The sequence below is a fragment of the Schistocerca gregaria genome, chromosome 2 (assembly GCF_023897955.1).
Source record: "Schistocerca gregaria isolate iqSchGreg1 chromosome 2, iqSchGreg1.2, whole genome shotgun sequence".
In the NCBI taxonomy this organism is placed as follows: domain Eukaryota; kingdom Metazoa; phylum Arthropoda; class Insecta; order Orthoptera; family Acrididae; genus Schistocerca; species Schistocerca gregaria.
The window spans coordinates 804388769-804404118 of record NC_064921.1 but is presented as its reverse complement, the minus strand read 5'-3'; positions in this window follow the sequence as shown (position 1 = coordinate 804404118).

The following is a 15350-nucleotide window of genomic DNA, read 5'->3' as shown; positions in this document are numbered from 1 at the left end:
AGTCTAGCTGCTGTAGGCTTTCCCTAAAGTTTGCAACATTTATATTGTTAATTGAACGCACTGCTTTGAAAGTCTGATTTATTATACTGCATGGAGCTATGTCATGTACTGTAACAAGCTGTGCACTATGATCTGAAAGACCATTCTCAACAGGATAAGCATTTATGTCCTTAAACTTATCTTGGTCTATAAAAAAGTTATCTATCAATGTACTGCTGTTCTTTGTTATCCGAGTAGGAAAATCAATGACGGAGCTCAAATTGAAAGAACTGAGTAATACTAAAAGGTCATTCTTCCTATTACACTCTTTCAGGGAATCAACATTGAAATCCCCACAAATGATAATTTGCTTCCCCCTGTCTGACAGATAGCACAACAAAGCATCCAAGTTTTCCAGAAACGTTACAAACGCGTGTCAAGGTCTTCACGTGGAGACATGGCCGCTAGCAGTTCAAGTGTCATTTCGCAACATGGCGGCGGCCAACCACAACTAGGTTGCAAATCGTACTGCAGAGTTTCACTTCTTTACTTACCCGATTACGCCATCTGATCTTTATTTGGATCTGCAACCTTTGAACCGATGTAAATTAAGGTTGAATAAAGCAATAATACCGAGGATATACAGGGTGTTTCAAAAATGACCGGTATATTTGAAACGGCAATAAAAACTAAACGAGCAGCGATAGAAATACACCGTTTGTTGCAATATGCTTGGGACAACAGTACATTTTCAGGCGGACAAACTTTCGAAATTACAGTAGTTACAATTTTCAACAACAGATGGCGCTGCAAGTGATGTGAAAGATATAGAAGACAACGCAGTCTGTGGGTGCGCCATTCTGTACGTCGTCTTTCTGCTGTAAGCGTGTGCTGTTCACAACGTGCAAGTGTGCTGTGGACAACATGGTTTATTCCTTAGAACAGAGGATTTTTCTGGTGTTGGAATTCCACTGCCTAGAACACAGTGTTGTGCAACAAGACGAAGTTTTCAACGGACGTTTAATGTAACCAAAGGATCGAAAAGCGATACAATAAAGGATCTGTTTGAAAAATTTCAACGGACTGGGAACGTGATGGATGAACGTGCTGGAAAGGTAGGGCGACCGCGTACGGCAACCACAGAGGGCAACGCGCAGCTAGTGCACCAGGTAATCCAACAGCGGCCTCGGGTTTCCGTTCGCCGTGTTGCAGCGGCGGTCCAAATGACGCCAACGTCCACGTATCGTCTCATGCGCCAGAGTGTACACCTCTATCCATACAAAATTCAAACGCGGCAACCCCTCAGCGCCGCTATCATTGCTGCGCGAGAGACATTCGCTAACGATATAGTGCACAGGATTGATGACGGCGATATGCATGTGGGCAGCATTTGGTTTACTGACGAAGCTTATTTTTACCTGGACGGCTTCGTCAATAAACAGAACTGGCGCATATGGGGAACCGAAAAGCCCCATGTTGCAGTCCCATAGTCCCTGCATCCTCAAAAAATACTGGTCTGGGCCGCCATTTCTTCCAAAGGAATCATTGGCCCATTTTTCAGATCCGAAACGATTTCTGCATCACGCTATCTGGACATTCTTCGTGAATTTGTGGCGGTACAAACTGCCTTAGACGACACTGCGAACACCTCGTGGTTTATGCAAGATGGTGCCCGGCCACATCGCACGGCCGACGTCTTTAATTTCCTGAATGAATATTTCGTTGATCGTGTGATTGCTTTGGGCTATCTGAAACATACCGGAGGCGGCGTGGATTGGCCTCCCTATTCGCCAGGCATGAACCCTTGTGACTTCTTTCTGTGGGGACACTTGAAAGACCAGGTGTACCGCCAGAATCCAGAAACAATTGAACAGCTGAAGCAGTACATCTCATCTGCATGTGAAGCCATTCCGCCAGACACGTTGTCAAAGGTTTCGGGTAATTTCATTCAGAGACTACGCCATATTATTGCTACGCATGGCGGATATGTGGAAAATATCGTACTATAGAGTTTCCCAGACCGCAGCGCCATCTGTTATTGACAATTGTAACTACTGTAATTTCGAAAGTTTGTCTGCCTGAAAATGTACTGTTGTCCCAAGCATATTGCAAGAAACGGTGTATTTCTATCGCTGCTCGTTTAGTTTGTATTGCCGTTTCAAATATACCGGTCATTTTTGAAACACCCTGTATATATTTTTTTGAGTTATCAATCTTTTGACTGGTTTGATGCAGTCCGTAAAGAATTCCTCTCCAGTGCCAAACTCTTCATCTCAGATTAGCACTTACAACATAAGTCCTGGATGTATTCCAATCTCTGCCTTCCTCTACAGGCTTTGCTCCCTCTAGTACCGTGGAAGGTATTCCGCGATGTCTTAACAGATGTCCTGTCATCCTGTCCCTTCTCCTTGTCAGTGTTTTCCACATTTTCCTTTCCTCTCCGATTCTGCGCAGAGCTTCCTCATTCCTTACCTTATCAGTCCGCCTAATTTTCAATATTCGTATGTAGCATCACATCTCAAATGCTTCGACATCTTCTGTTCCGGTTTTCCCACACTCCATGTTTCACTACCATACAATGATGTGCTCCAAACGTACATTCTCAGAAATTTCTTCCTCACATTAAGGCCTATGTTTGATACTAGTAGACTTCTCTTGGCCAGGAATGCCCTTTTTGTCATTGCTAGTATGCTTTCAATGTTCTTGCTCCGTCCGTCATTCGTTATTTTGCTGCCTAGGTAACATAATTCCTTAACTTCATCTACTTCGTGACAATCAATCCAGATGTTAAGTTTATCGCTGTTCTCAGTTCTGCTACTTTTCATTACTTTCGTATTTCTTCGATTTACTCTCAATCCATATTCTGTACTCATTAGAGACTTCACTGCATTGAGCAGAGCATGTAATAGTTCTTCACTTTCTCTCAGGATAGTGTTATCAGCGAAGCGTATCACTTATATCGTTTCACCTTGAATTTTAATCCCACTCCTGAACGTTTCTTTTATTTCCATCATTATTTCTTCGATATACAGATTGAACAGTATGGATGGAAGACTACACCACTGTTTTACACCCTTCTTAATAGGAGCACTTCTTTCTTGGTCGTCCACTCTTATTATTCCTCTCTTAGCTCTTGTACATATTGTATATTATCCGTTCTTCCTATAGACTACCCATATTTTCTCAGCGTTCCGATCATCTTGCACCACTTTACATTGTCTAACGCTTTTTGCAGATCGACAAATCCTATGAACGTGTCTTGATTTTTCTTTACTCTTGCTTCCAGTATCAACCGCAACGTCACAGTTGCCTCTCTGGTGCCTTTACCTTTGCTAAAGCCAAACTGATCGTCATCTAACACATCCTCAATGTTATTTTCCACTCTTCCGTATATTATTCTTGTCAACAACTTGGATGCATGAACTGTCAAGCTGACTGACAACTCGTGCAGTCTTCGGAATTCTGTGGATGATATTTTTCCGAAAGTCAGATGGTATGTCGCCAGACGGTATCTTGCCGAGTTTCTTACAAGTTTAATTATCGGTCTTTCTACGTGTAAGCACTCTGGAAACGAAACGTCGTTACGTAGGGTTTATCCTTGGCTGTAACTGAGATATGGCAATTCATACACTTGCCATCGAGAAATGATGGAAAGTGTGTGAATTTCCATATTTCAGAAACTATGAATTGGCTTGCAACAGCTACGGAAATTCCTGTGTATGTGAGGTGGTAATTTTTTATCTTGCCCTAGACGTCACAGAAAGCAGTTCGAAATCTTACCATATTGATAAAAAAGCATGAAACCGGTAACGAAATAAAGAAAGGAGTTAAGGAAATTTGTTAACGAAGTGATTTAGATGCACTACAATGTGTAAGTGTTATAATATGACAATTTGCGCGACAGATGCTATTATTATATGGTGCGCAAGTCATACCGCTTTTATAACTGAACACATACGCGGAAAAACGGGCTAACCCTCACATGTAAAAGCTTAGAGATAAGTGTTGCCATGTGTTGGTAGGTACTGGAACTATAAAAATTGACATTGTTCTCATCCGTAAGTACCCCAACGCGATATTTCGACGACGTCGTAACTCGGCATCTTCATCGGGTGTTTCCCGAGATTGGTCGCTATGCTGACCGGGTCCCAGGCACAAACATAAGACCCGGCCAGTAAAGTGACCAGCCTCGGGAAACACCTGATGAAGACGCCGAGTCACGACGTTGAAATATCATGTTGGGAAACCTGATTCAACGAGATGTCACATCGCTTTTTCCTAATAAGTGAAATTAGGTTTCGAGTATCGGTCGATAACAGTTTGCAGGTAGGTGAGGTGAAAACTAAACACCTTAACACAGCCTCATGAGAAAACAAAAGAAGTCTATTCTCATCGAGCAACAATAGTTGCAATACTTCGGATTATCTTATCACTCAATCATATCTCAACAGAACGGATCTCAGCAACAGAATATGAAAAGAATCAAAGTTCTGTTGAGAACTTAACTACTATAAATAATTCTGTGGTTCAGCCATTTATCCGCAATTCTTGTTGTTCCAGGAGGACCACTCCAGTGAGGTAAACACAAGTGCTTCTACATCTACATCTACATCCATACTCCGCAAGCCACCTGACGGTGTGTGGCGGAGGGTACCCTGAGTACCTCTATCGGTTCTCCCTTCTATTCCAGTCCCGTATTGTTCGTGGAAAGAAGGATTGTCGGCATGCCTCTGTGTGGGCTCTAGTCTCTCTGATTTCTCTGATTTTATCCTCATGGTCTCTTCGCGAGATATACGTAGGAGGGAGCAATATACTGCTTAACTCTTCGGTGAAGGTATGTTCTCGAAACTTTAACAAAAGCCCGTACCGAGCTACTGAGCGTCTCTCCACTGGAGTTTATCAATCATCTCCATAACGCTTTCGCGATTACTAAATGATCCTGTAACGAAGCGCGCTGCTCTCCGTTGGATCTTCTCTATCTCTTCTAACAACCCTATCTGGTACGTATCCCACACCGCTGAGCAGTATTCAAGCAGAGGGAGAAAAAGTGTGCTGTAACCTTCTTCCATTGTTTTCGGATTGCATTTCCTTAGGATTCTTCCCATGAATCTCAGTCCGGCATCTGCTTTACCGACGATCAACTTTATATGACCATTCCATTTTAAATCACTCCTAATGCGTACTCCCAGATAATTTATAGAATTAACAGTTATGTATACTGTGAATAGCAACGATCCTATGACACTCCCCTGCGGCACACCTGAAATCACTCTTATTTCGGAAGACTTCTCTCCATTGAGAATGACATGCTGCGTTCTGTTATCTAGGAACTCTTCAATCCAATCACACAATTGGTCTGATAGTCCATATGCTCTTACTTTGTTCATTAAACGGCTGTGGGGAACTGTATCGAACGCCTTGCGGAAGTCAAGAAACACGGCATCTACCTGTGAACCCGCGTCTATGGCCCTCTGAGTCTCGTGGACGAATAGCGCGAGCTGGGTTTCACACTACCGTCTTTTTCGAAACTCATGCTGATTCCTACAGAGTAGATTTCTAGTCTCCAGAAAAGTCATTATACTCGAACATAATACATGTTCCAAAATTCTACATCTGATCGACGTTAGAGATATAGGTCTATAGTTCTGCACATCTGTTCGACGTCCCTTCTTGAAAACGGGATGACCTGTGCCCTTTTTCAATCCTTTGGAACGCTACGCTCTTCTAGAGACCTACGGTACACCGCTGCAAGAAGGGGGGCAAGTTCCTTCGCGTACTCTGTGTAAAATCGAACTGGTATCCCATCAGGTCCAGCGGCCTTTCCTCTTTTGAGCGATTTTAATTGTTTCTCTATCCCTCTGTCGTCTATTTCGGTATCTACCATTTTGTCATCTGTGCGAAAATCTAGAGAAGGGACTACAGTGCAGTCTTCCTCTGTGAAACAGCTTTGGAAGAAGACATTTAGTATTTCGGCCTTTAGTCTGTCATCCTCTGTTTCAGTACCATTTTGGTCATAGAGTTTCTGGACATTTTTGTTTTGATCCACCTACACCTTTGACATAAGACCAAAATTTTTTAGGATTTTCTGCCAAGTCAGTACATAGAACTTTACTTTCGAATTCATTGAACGCCTCTCGCATAGCCCTCCTCACACTACATTTCGCTTCGCGTAATTTTTGTTTGTCTGCAAGGCTTTGGCTATGTTTATGTTTGCTGTGAAGTTCCCCTTGCTTCCGCAGCAGTTTTCCAACTCGGTTGTTATACCACGGTGGCTCTTTTCCATCTCTTATGATCTTGCTTGGCACATACGCATCTAACCCATATTGTTCGATGGTTTTGAACTTTGTCCACTGATCCTCAACACTATCTGTACTTGAGACAAAAATTTTGTGTTGAGCCGTCAGGTACTCTGTAATCTGCTTTTTGTCACTTTTTCTAAACAGAAAAATCTTCCTACCTTTTTAAAAATTTCTATTTACGGCTGAAATCATCGATGCCGTAACCGCTTTATGATCGCTGATTCCCTGTTCTGCGTTAACTGTTTCTAATAGTTCGGGTCTTTTTGTCACCAGAAGGTGAAGAAGATCGGAAAGAACTAGAGAGATACTGCGAGAACTGAAATATGGAAACCAGTCGTGGGTCGTGTTTGGACAGCTTAGTTAGGAGGAACACTTGTCTGCAGAACGAGAGGTCCCGGCTTCGAGTTCCCGTCTATCACGCAATTTGCCAAACTCAGAGCGCCTTTCAACCGGCCTATGGATGAGGTGTTGCTGTCGCATCTTTCGCGAACAGCTTCAGGGAGCTTCCGCTCTTAATCCAGCAGGTCATTTAGACATTCCCTGATCAGCAACAGTCCCGTAACACACACTTTGAAATTCAAAATGGTTCAGATGGCTCTAAGCACTATGGGACTTGAACATCTGGGGTCATCAGTCCTCAAGACTTAGAACTACTTAAACCTAACTAATCAAAGGACATCACACACATCCATGCCCGAGGCAGGATTCGAACGTGCGACCGTAGCAGTCGTGTGGTTCCGGACTGAAGAGCCTAGAACCGCCGGCCATAGCGGCCGGCACACTTTGAGACGGATGGATTTTATATGTTGATGTTGGGACAATACAAGGCATGCTTGTAAATGTAACAAATAGCTAACATGCACCTACTTTGGCATAAATGTGCTTTAAGTTGTACAAGGCTAGGAGAGACAATATGGGGAGTTGCTATGACCCAACAAAGTTAAAGCCGGAATACGCCACCTAAGTTGACCCAAACATTAGCTTCGGGTGCTTTTTGTGGAGTTGTGGATGTGTTTTGTTCAAAATCCAGCTTGAGTCGTTTACGAGTGTATTAATGGTTCTGATTACGGCCTGAAGCGTTAAAAAAAAAAATACGTTTCATTCTTACGTGGACTCGTTCACATACTTTCTTTTTTGTACAAGAATTTTGGTTGTGCTGTTTACCTTCACAATGATGGTTTCATTTGTGAACACTGCAGGCTTAATAATCGAGCTCCACGCAATCGAAAAATAAATTATTTTAACAGAGCGTATTTTCGACCCACGGACCTCGGGTTTATGGGCCCAGCACGCTCCCACTGCGCTACTCTCCTGGGTATAGACACATTGCCTCTTCATTATGTGACATGGGACACCGGGAAAGTGTTCTCTGCGTCGACAATCTTACACTGCATCCACTTGGGTCACCTTATCATATAGCAAACACTGGTTCCCCCGTCGATATATTCGCAACGAAGCTTCCAAACAGAGTAATTGGAGCAGATCTGTACACTTGGTTTATCTGCCCATAATGTAATAATGATGACTTACTCACTGCGGTTTTCAAAGAACAAATTGCAAGGCGCCACTTATAGAGATTTTAAGCGCTTGAATATGTCTGAGCTCACAGTTGATTTCTTGATTTCTTGGCAGGCAATGACAGGTCTTAACTTTGACGTAAATTATAATCTAATTTCACAGGGAGATTAAATAATTTATACTGTAATCGCGCTCCGATCCCAACTCTAAGAGTCAGCAGAAAACTTACAACATGGCTTACCGATCAACTCCAACACCTTGGGAGTATCAGGAAATATAAACTGCAGCGACCTCTGGGAATCATGTCTAACTGACCAAAGCAGAGGACGCAAACCATCGATTCCTGGAGAAGCAATGGTTAATACAAACAAAAAATTTTTTTCTTCAGCCGGTGAGCGTTAATATAGCCAGGAATTCAATTGCCCGCATTCGTTCAGCGGCTGCAAGAGATGATACTATTACAATGGAAATGCTCAATTTCTTCGTCGATCAATTACTGCCCTCAATAACGTATGTTTTTAACCATTCTCCGATCTCCAGCATCTTTGTCGACGGGACGTTAAACCCAGTCTTCTTTTCTTTCCTCCAGCATCTTCCCAATAGCCTGGAAACAGGGAGTCATAAAACCTGTAACCAAAATGGAATCTGTCAAAGAACCTTTTGATTACGAGCCCATTTGCATTATACCACATTATCTAAGGCTTTAGTATACGTATTCACGATCAGCTTACAAATTATTTATGATCAAAAAGCCTTCCGAATGAGTACCCGTCTGGTTTCCGGAAAAATCGCAACACGACCACTGTTCTGATAAAGGTGACTGACGAACAAGCTAGGGACAAACATGAGGTGACTAAGTGCTTTTTTGGATTTCGGCAAAGCTTTAGGCACTGTCGACTTTACTTCAAGGGAGTACAAAGGTTCCACTCGCATGTTACATTACGCCAACATGATGTAATGATCGGAACAAAGAGGTCACAATAGACGCATGTAATATCAGCGGTCCCACAAGGAACAGTACTGGGCCCATTACTTTTCTCATTATATGTTAATGATGTGTCGACTAGTATTTCCCTTTGAAAGTTATCATTCATTCGCCAGAGTGGGCGTGAACAAGGGCAAAACTTAACCCACTAAAACGCGAGCAATCTTATTAGTTCGCAAAAGACTTATTATTCTTCAGTTCAGAAATCTCTTCCACCCTCAATTCCAAAGCGGCGCAAAAATAACCTTCTCTTTTTCTGCATACAACTTGAGGACAATTCTGGACCATCACCTATGAACACACAACTGCAGTCTGCAAGAAGGTGTCAGCATCACTTCATTCACTACAGGAAAATAAGAAGGTATTTCCTCTCGTGCTTAAAAAGAAACACGTAGCGTTAACACTCGTGACAACTGATTATTGTGATCCTATTCTCAAAGGGAATTCGTATGAGAGCTCACGCACCTGGAACTGGGGATAAATGCTTGCGTGCGATACATTTGAGAAGTACACAATTTCGATCATATCATTCCTTCTCACAAACAACTGTTATGGATACTTACCGATAAGCGTATAAATTGTAATCCCTGTGTTTTCTCGATCGTCTTTTCAATCATTGCCGTCTCTCTCTCTTTCATGTACTTGACTGCAGCTGACTCTCGTCAACCTTCCCTCCCCCACCACTTTCCTCTGCCTCCTGTCTCTTGTCCCCTATGAGCCACTGTCATTTTAATTTCAATCTTGTGCTATTTTATTATTTTTTCCACTTCTTCTAATAGCGAACAAGGCTTCCAAATAAATTAACTTATTATTGTGGTTATGTAATATTTTTTGTATGCGTTTTTCCTGGTCAGATGAAAAAGAGGGCATTAAGGCCCTTACCTGGTTGGGTAATTAAGCAAAATATAAATAAATGATAAATTTGAAATTACATTTCCTATCCATCCAACTCAAATAGTTCCTTGGGTAAACGCTAGGTAAAGGAAACATTGTAAACCGTGCAGAGACACAAGAATAAACAGTATGTCCTTAGAATTTTTGTGAAGAGAACATACAAGGTGGATCGAACATCAGTTCCGTCATTCCGTATTAAGAAAAATGATGGGTTACGTAAGAAGCGTTTCTACATCAAGTACTTCTCTTCTTGGTTATTCGAAACTTAAATCAAATCTGTGTTAACGAGGCGAAATGCGTCGTGTTACTGGATCAAACTTGCACTTACGTCCAGAATATCGTTAGAAAATTCTTTCCTGTCACTCCGTTATTCACGAAAGCACTGTAACATTTACTGTTTAGAATAACTGTTGCATGCACACGGCAGAAATTAAGAGCAAGAAGCAAAGGCAAAAGCACTCTGCTAGCGTTTTGGGGCATCCGACATGGCTGTGCCGGCTTCAAAATAACGAACAGCCTATGTCTGTAGAGCAACTGCCCGTTACTGTACGTCCGCTGTACTACGCTAGTGAATGCACACACTGTGGCAGGCAGATGTGACGTCACAGCAGCGCAAGACGCAGGACTATTGTTTTTGGCGGCCATTAGGGCAACGTGTATTGCACTGTGCTAGTCTAACAAGTTTTGTTTCATCAATGCGTTCAGTGTTAGTGAGACTATGTGTGACCTGTCACGACAATTTTTCACTAGCTTGGAAATGCTTTGTAGTAGTTTTTATTGGTAGTATTATGGTGCATCACCGAAGGTTTTTTTCTCAAGTTGTTTCCACATCTGAAGGTTTTGCCCGGCTATGTGGATGATTATGATGATGTTTGGTTTGTGGGGCATTCAACTTCGCGGTTATCAGCGTCCGTACAAATTCCCAACTTTGCTCAGCCCAGTCTCGCCACTTCCATGAATGATGATGAAATGATGAGGCCAACACAAACACCCAGTCATCTCGAGGAGGTGAGAATCCCTGACCCGGTTATGACAAGGTATCGAGGTCTGTGTGGTAGGAAGTCCTGAATCGACCCAGAAAGCTCGCCCGATATTCCTTAAGCATGTATCTTGTCCACAAAGTGGCGGGATGTTACATCGCTATTTTCCACCCTTTTTTTTAAATTTTTAATTGTGTTCTGCACTGTGAAACACTGACTAAACAAACAGCATGAGCCAGGACTCATTACAAAACGCCACAACTGCGAAAGACCGAGGATCGTTAATGCTTTCCGACCTCATTGTTCTTTGTTTTCTCCGCCGCGGGAATAAAAAAAAGCAAACACGAGACTTAAAAGGACGCGTGGGAGTTCGCAGACGGGCGCAGATAAGCCGCAGGAGCGTCGGCGCCTATTTCTGCGCCACCTAAACACGAAGGTGTGACGCGGGCGGGACGAAAATACGAGTACGAAGCCGTGGTGGACCACCGGCACGTCAAAACACGGCGGCCTCCCGCTTTCATCTTCACCCGCGGCCTGCCCGCGCCAAGTGCCCGCTGTACGCACACTACGCACACATACACACACACACACACACACACACACACACACACACGGCTTGCCAGTGCGTACAACCGCCGGCGCCGGCGGCCACGCCCGCCCTGCGTGAGTCCTGACACAGCCTGCACCGCTCTCATCCTGTCCATCAAGCAGAAAGGTAAAACTGCTCTTGTGTAAATGACGAACACATAATTCACGTCGAGTGATTTCTTACTGTACTCTCTCGTCGAAACCAGCACATCATTACGGCATTACAAATCACCCTGGAAGACAAGAGGAATTTCTAGTCAAATGTTGCAACATTTTCGTTTGTATTGTTCGTCCACCTTATCAGGTGTCTTTATCTCTAATTCATGTAACCAAGCCTTCCTTTCCCTCTACAGTTTTCATCCCCAACACTATTCCCTACATTACGAAAATAACTACTGCGTGAAGCCTATCAAAGGATCTGTCTCCGTAACACTTTCCCACACAAGTGACTGACACGTCATCTCGTTTGGCGCCCTTGCCCTTGCTCCCTCCCCCTTTCTCTCCAGGCGGACATCAGTTGCCTTTCTTTGAGCTCCTGGTTGTTGTTGTTGTGGTCTTCAGTCCTGAGACTGGTTTGATGCAGCTCTCCATGCTACTCTATCCTGTGCAAGCTTCTTCATCTCGCAGTACCTACCGCAGCCTACAGCCTTCTGAATCTGCTTAGTGTATTCATCTCTTGGTCTCCCTCTACGATTTTTACCCTCCACTCTGCCCTCCAGTACTTTATTGGTGATCCCTTGATGCCTCAGAACATGTCCTACCAATCGATCCCTTCTTCTAGTCAAGTTGTGCCACAAACTCCTCTTCTCCCTAATTCTATTCAATACCTCCTCATTAGTTATGTGATCTACCCATCCAATCTTCAGCATTCTTCTGTAGCACCACATTTCGAAAGCTTCTATTCTCTTCTTGTCTAAACTGTTTATCGTCCATGTTTCACTTCCATACATGGCTCCACTCCATACAAATACTTTCAGAAACGTCTTCCTGACCCTTAAATCAATACTCGATGTTGACAAATTTATCTTCTTCAGAAACGCTTTCCTTGCTATTGCCAGTCTACATTTTATATCCTCTCTACTTCGACCATCATCACTTATTTTGCTCCCCAAATTGCAGAACTCCTTTACTGCTTTAAGTGTCTCTTTTTCCTAATCTAATTCCCTCAGCATCATACGACTTAATTCGACTACATTCCATTATCCTCGTTTTGCTTTTGTTGATGTTCATATCAAACCCTCCTTTTAAGACACTGTCCATTCCGTTCAACTCCTCTTGCAAGCCCTTTGCTGTCTCTGACAGAATTACGATGTCATCGGCGAACCTCAAAGTTTTTTCTGCATGGAATTTAATCCCTACTCCGAACTTTTCTTTTGTTTCCTTTACTGCTTGCTCAATATACAGATTGAATAGCATTGGGGTGAGGCTACAACCCTGTCTCACTCCCTTCCCAACCACTGCTTCCCTTTCATGTCCCTCGACTCTTATAACTGCCATCTGGTTTCTGTACAAATTGTAAATAGCCTTTCGCTCCCTGTATTTTACCCCTGCCACCTTCAGAATTTGAAAGAGAGTATTCCAGTCAACATTGTCAAGAGCTTTCTATAAGTCTACAAATGCTAGAAACGTAGGCTTGGTAAGATCTTTAAAAGTAAATCTAGATCTAGTGATAGTGCAAATGCGCGTTCTATTTTGGTTCAAAATAAGAATATTTTTTGGTTTCAAAATAAGTGCTAAGCACATATTCCTCTGCAACAAAAATAAAAAATGGTTCAAATAGCTCTGAGCATTACGGGACTTAACATCTAAGGTCATCAGTCCCCTAGAACTTAGAACTACTTAAACGTAACTAACCTAAGGACATCACACACATCCATGCCCGAGGCAGGATTCGAACCTGCGACCGTAGTGGTCGCGCGGTTCCAGACTGTAGCGTCTATAACCGCTCGGCCACACCGTCCGGCAACAAAAATAAAATTTGGTGTCTTAATGCGGTGCTAAATGTAAAAGAAGAAACTATTTATATGCGTTTAATGTAACTTCTGAGATCATTAAGAAAGTTTAGTGAGAGCAGAAAGGACTAAGGGTACTGTATTGTTCTAGTTTGAGGACAAATGTGAAATAGTGTAAATACAATTTTTTTACTGAATAATGGAACTTGACTCTATAAATTACAAATTACATAGATGTGTGGTGTCACTTCTTCCGGACATGTCCGAAAGAACAGACACCACATGTATATAATTCAGGCGAGGACTATCAATAATGTCTTCAGTGCGGATGCACACCAGGCTCGGACTGTTACAGGAATCGCCTAAATGCCCCGAGTAGTGAGGATAATTGACAAGGGGTACACTATTGGTAATGGGTGGATAAACAGACAATTTGGGTCTGACGGGAGGCGTCCGTGCTGTTGCGATGATTACTGTGTCCGGATGGCTTACTGGCCAGAGCGTCTACCTAGTAAACTGGAGAACCGGTTTCAAATCCCGGTGCAGCACAAATTTTCAACTTCTCCGTTGATTTAAACACGCGTAATGCACACTCGCGCCACTGTCTGTAATTCCTCTGTGTCTTAATTTACAAATTATTTCATTTTCCTGGAAAACACATGAGACACATACAGAAATTATCATCTAAATTAAGAAATGATCCGCAGACTGCAATTATGGTTCCGCATCATCTGCAGAATATTTCAAAAGAAATGCAAATTTTTGACGGACCGGGACTCGAACCTGGAGCTCCTGCTTGTCGCAAGCGATCGCCTTAACGACTTTTTTTATGTCTAATTTTGTTCGCTGTCGTTCGCTGCATCAGCTCGGGGCGGACGTCGTAAGACATCCGTTTAAGTTCGTTGTTGATCGATTAGATCAGCTTTTTTATTACAGAGGGCTGCTAAACCTCTTTTTTTTTGTTCGTTATTGATCGTTGTGTTTGGACGTTGCGGACGTCGCAAGAGATCCTGTTCAAGTTCGGTGGTTGGTCCTTCCGCTCAGTTTTTTATTACAGGGGCCAACCGGCTGTCTGACCGAACTCGCTGAGCTCCGTGCCAGCGCGACTTCGGCTATCAGACAAACGCTTCCAGAAGCAGCCCAAACTTCCATTTACGTGATGTCTACATTCCCTAGTGCTCGCACTGTACCACCGCGACTCCCGCACAGACAGACATTTTCTTCCGATAGTCACATTGCCCTTCGAAGGCAGGGAACTCTGTACTATAGTGCAGTGTCTGTGTTGTACAGTATAGTCCGAAACAATGTTCCTTCTGATATGCATGCTTCGGACTAAGTACAACACACACCCTGCACTATAGTGCTTTATAGTGTATATACTCAGATGTTTAACATAAGGCAATGTTTAAATTAATAATTACGTGTGAAGAAAACTCACCAGGAGGTAACCAATTTCAGAAAATTACAATGAAAGTAACTGAAAATCAGTAAACATGGGCGAACTTTTTATGCATGCAGCTGAAAAGGAGTACACAAATTTGTGTACGATTCGGAAGAGAAATATCACATCTATTTGTAATGCATATTCATACAGCTCTTCAATACCCGTAATGACCATTGTTCAGTTGGATAAAAACACTGTACTGAAATTTTTTCAAGTTCTTAACTTAATAAATGCTTTCGAAATTAAATTTATTAACCTCAAGGTAGCAATTTCAGTGACGGAAGTTCACTCAACGGTGTCTCAGAGAGTGCTAATTTAAGTAGCTATCAATTAGAGTTTTAAAAACTTCCTTTCTTCTCAAGTGACGTACTGAAGCAGTGTTGTATTTTATGTTGAGTTGGGTCTTTCTTGAAACCGAAGCTCAATTCGACGAGGAATTGCTAGAATAGTTTACTTTTCAAATATATTTGTAGTAACTGGGACAATATTTTACGCTGAAGTCAATGTTGGCTCTTAAAAGCACATTCGCAGTTATCTTTACTTGTATCGTAGTATGCTTTCATCCGTGACAATTTTCCGTAGTACTTACGAAATAGCGTACATACAGTACAAATTTTACACTCTGGCACCACCTGCCCAATCAACTTACTCTTTCTTTCAGGCAATCTGTGCCATAAATTTCTTTTATCGTTGATTCGATTCAGTACCCCT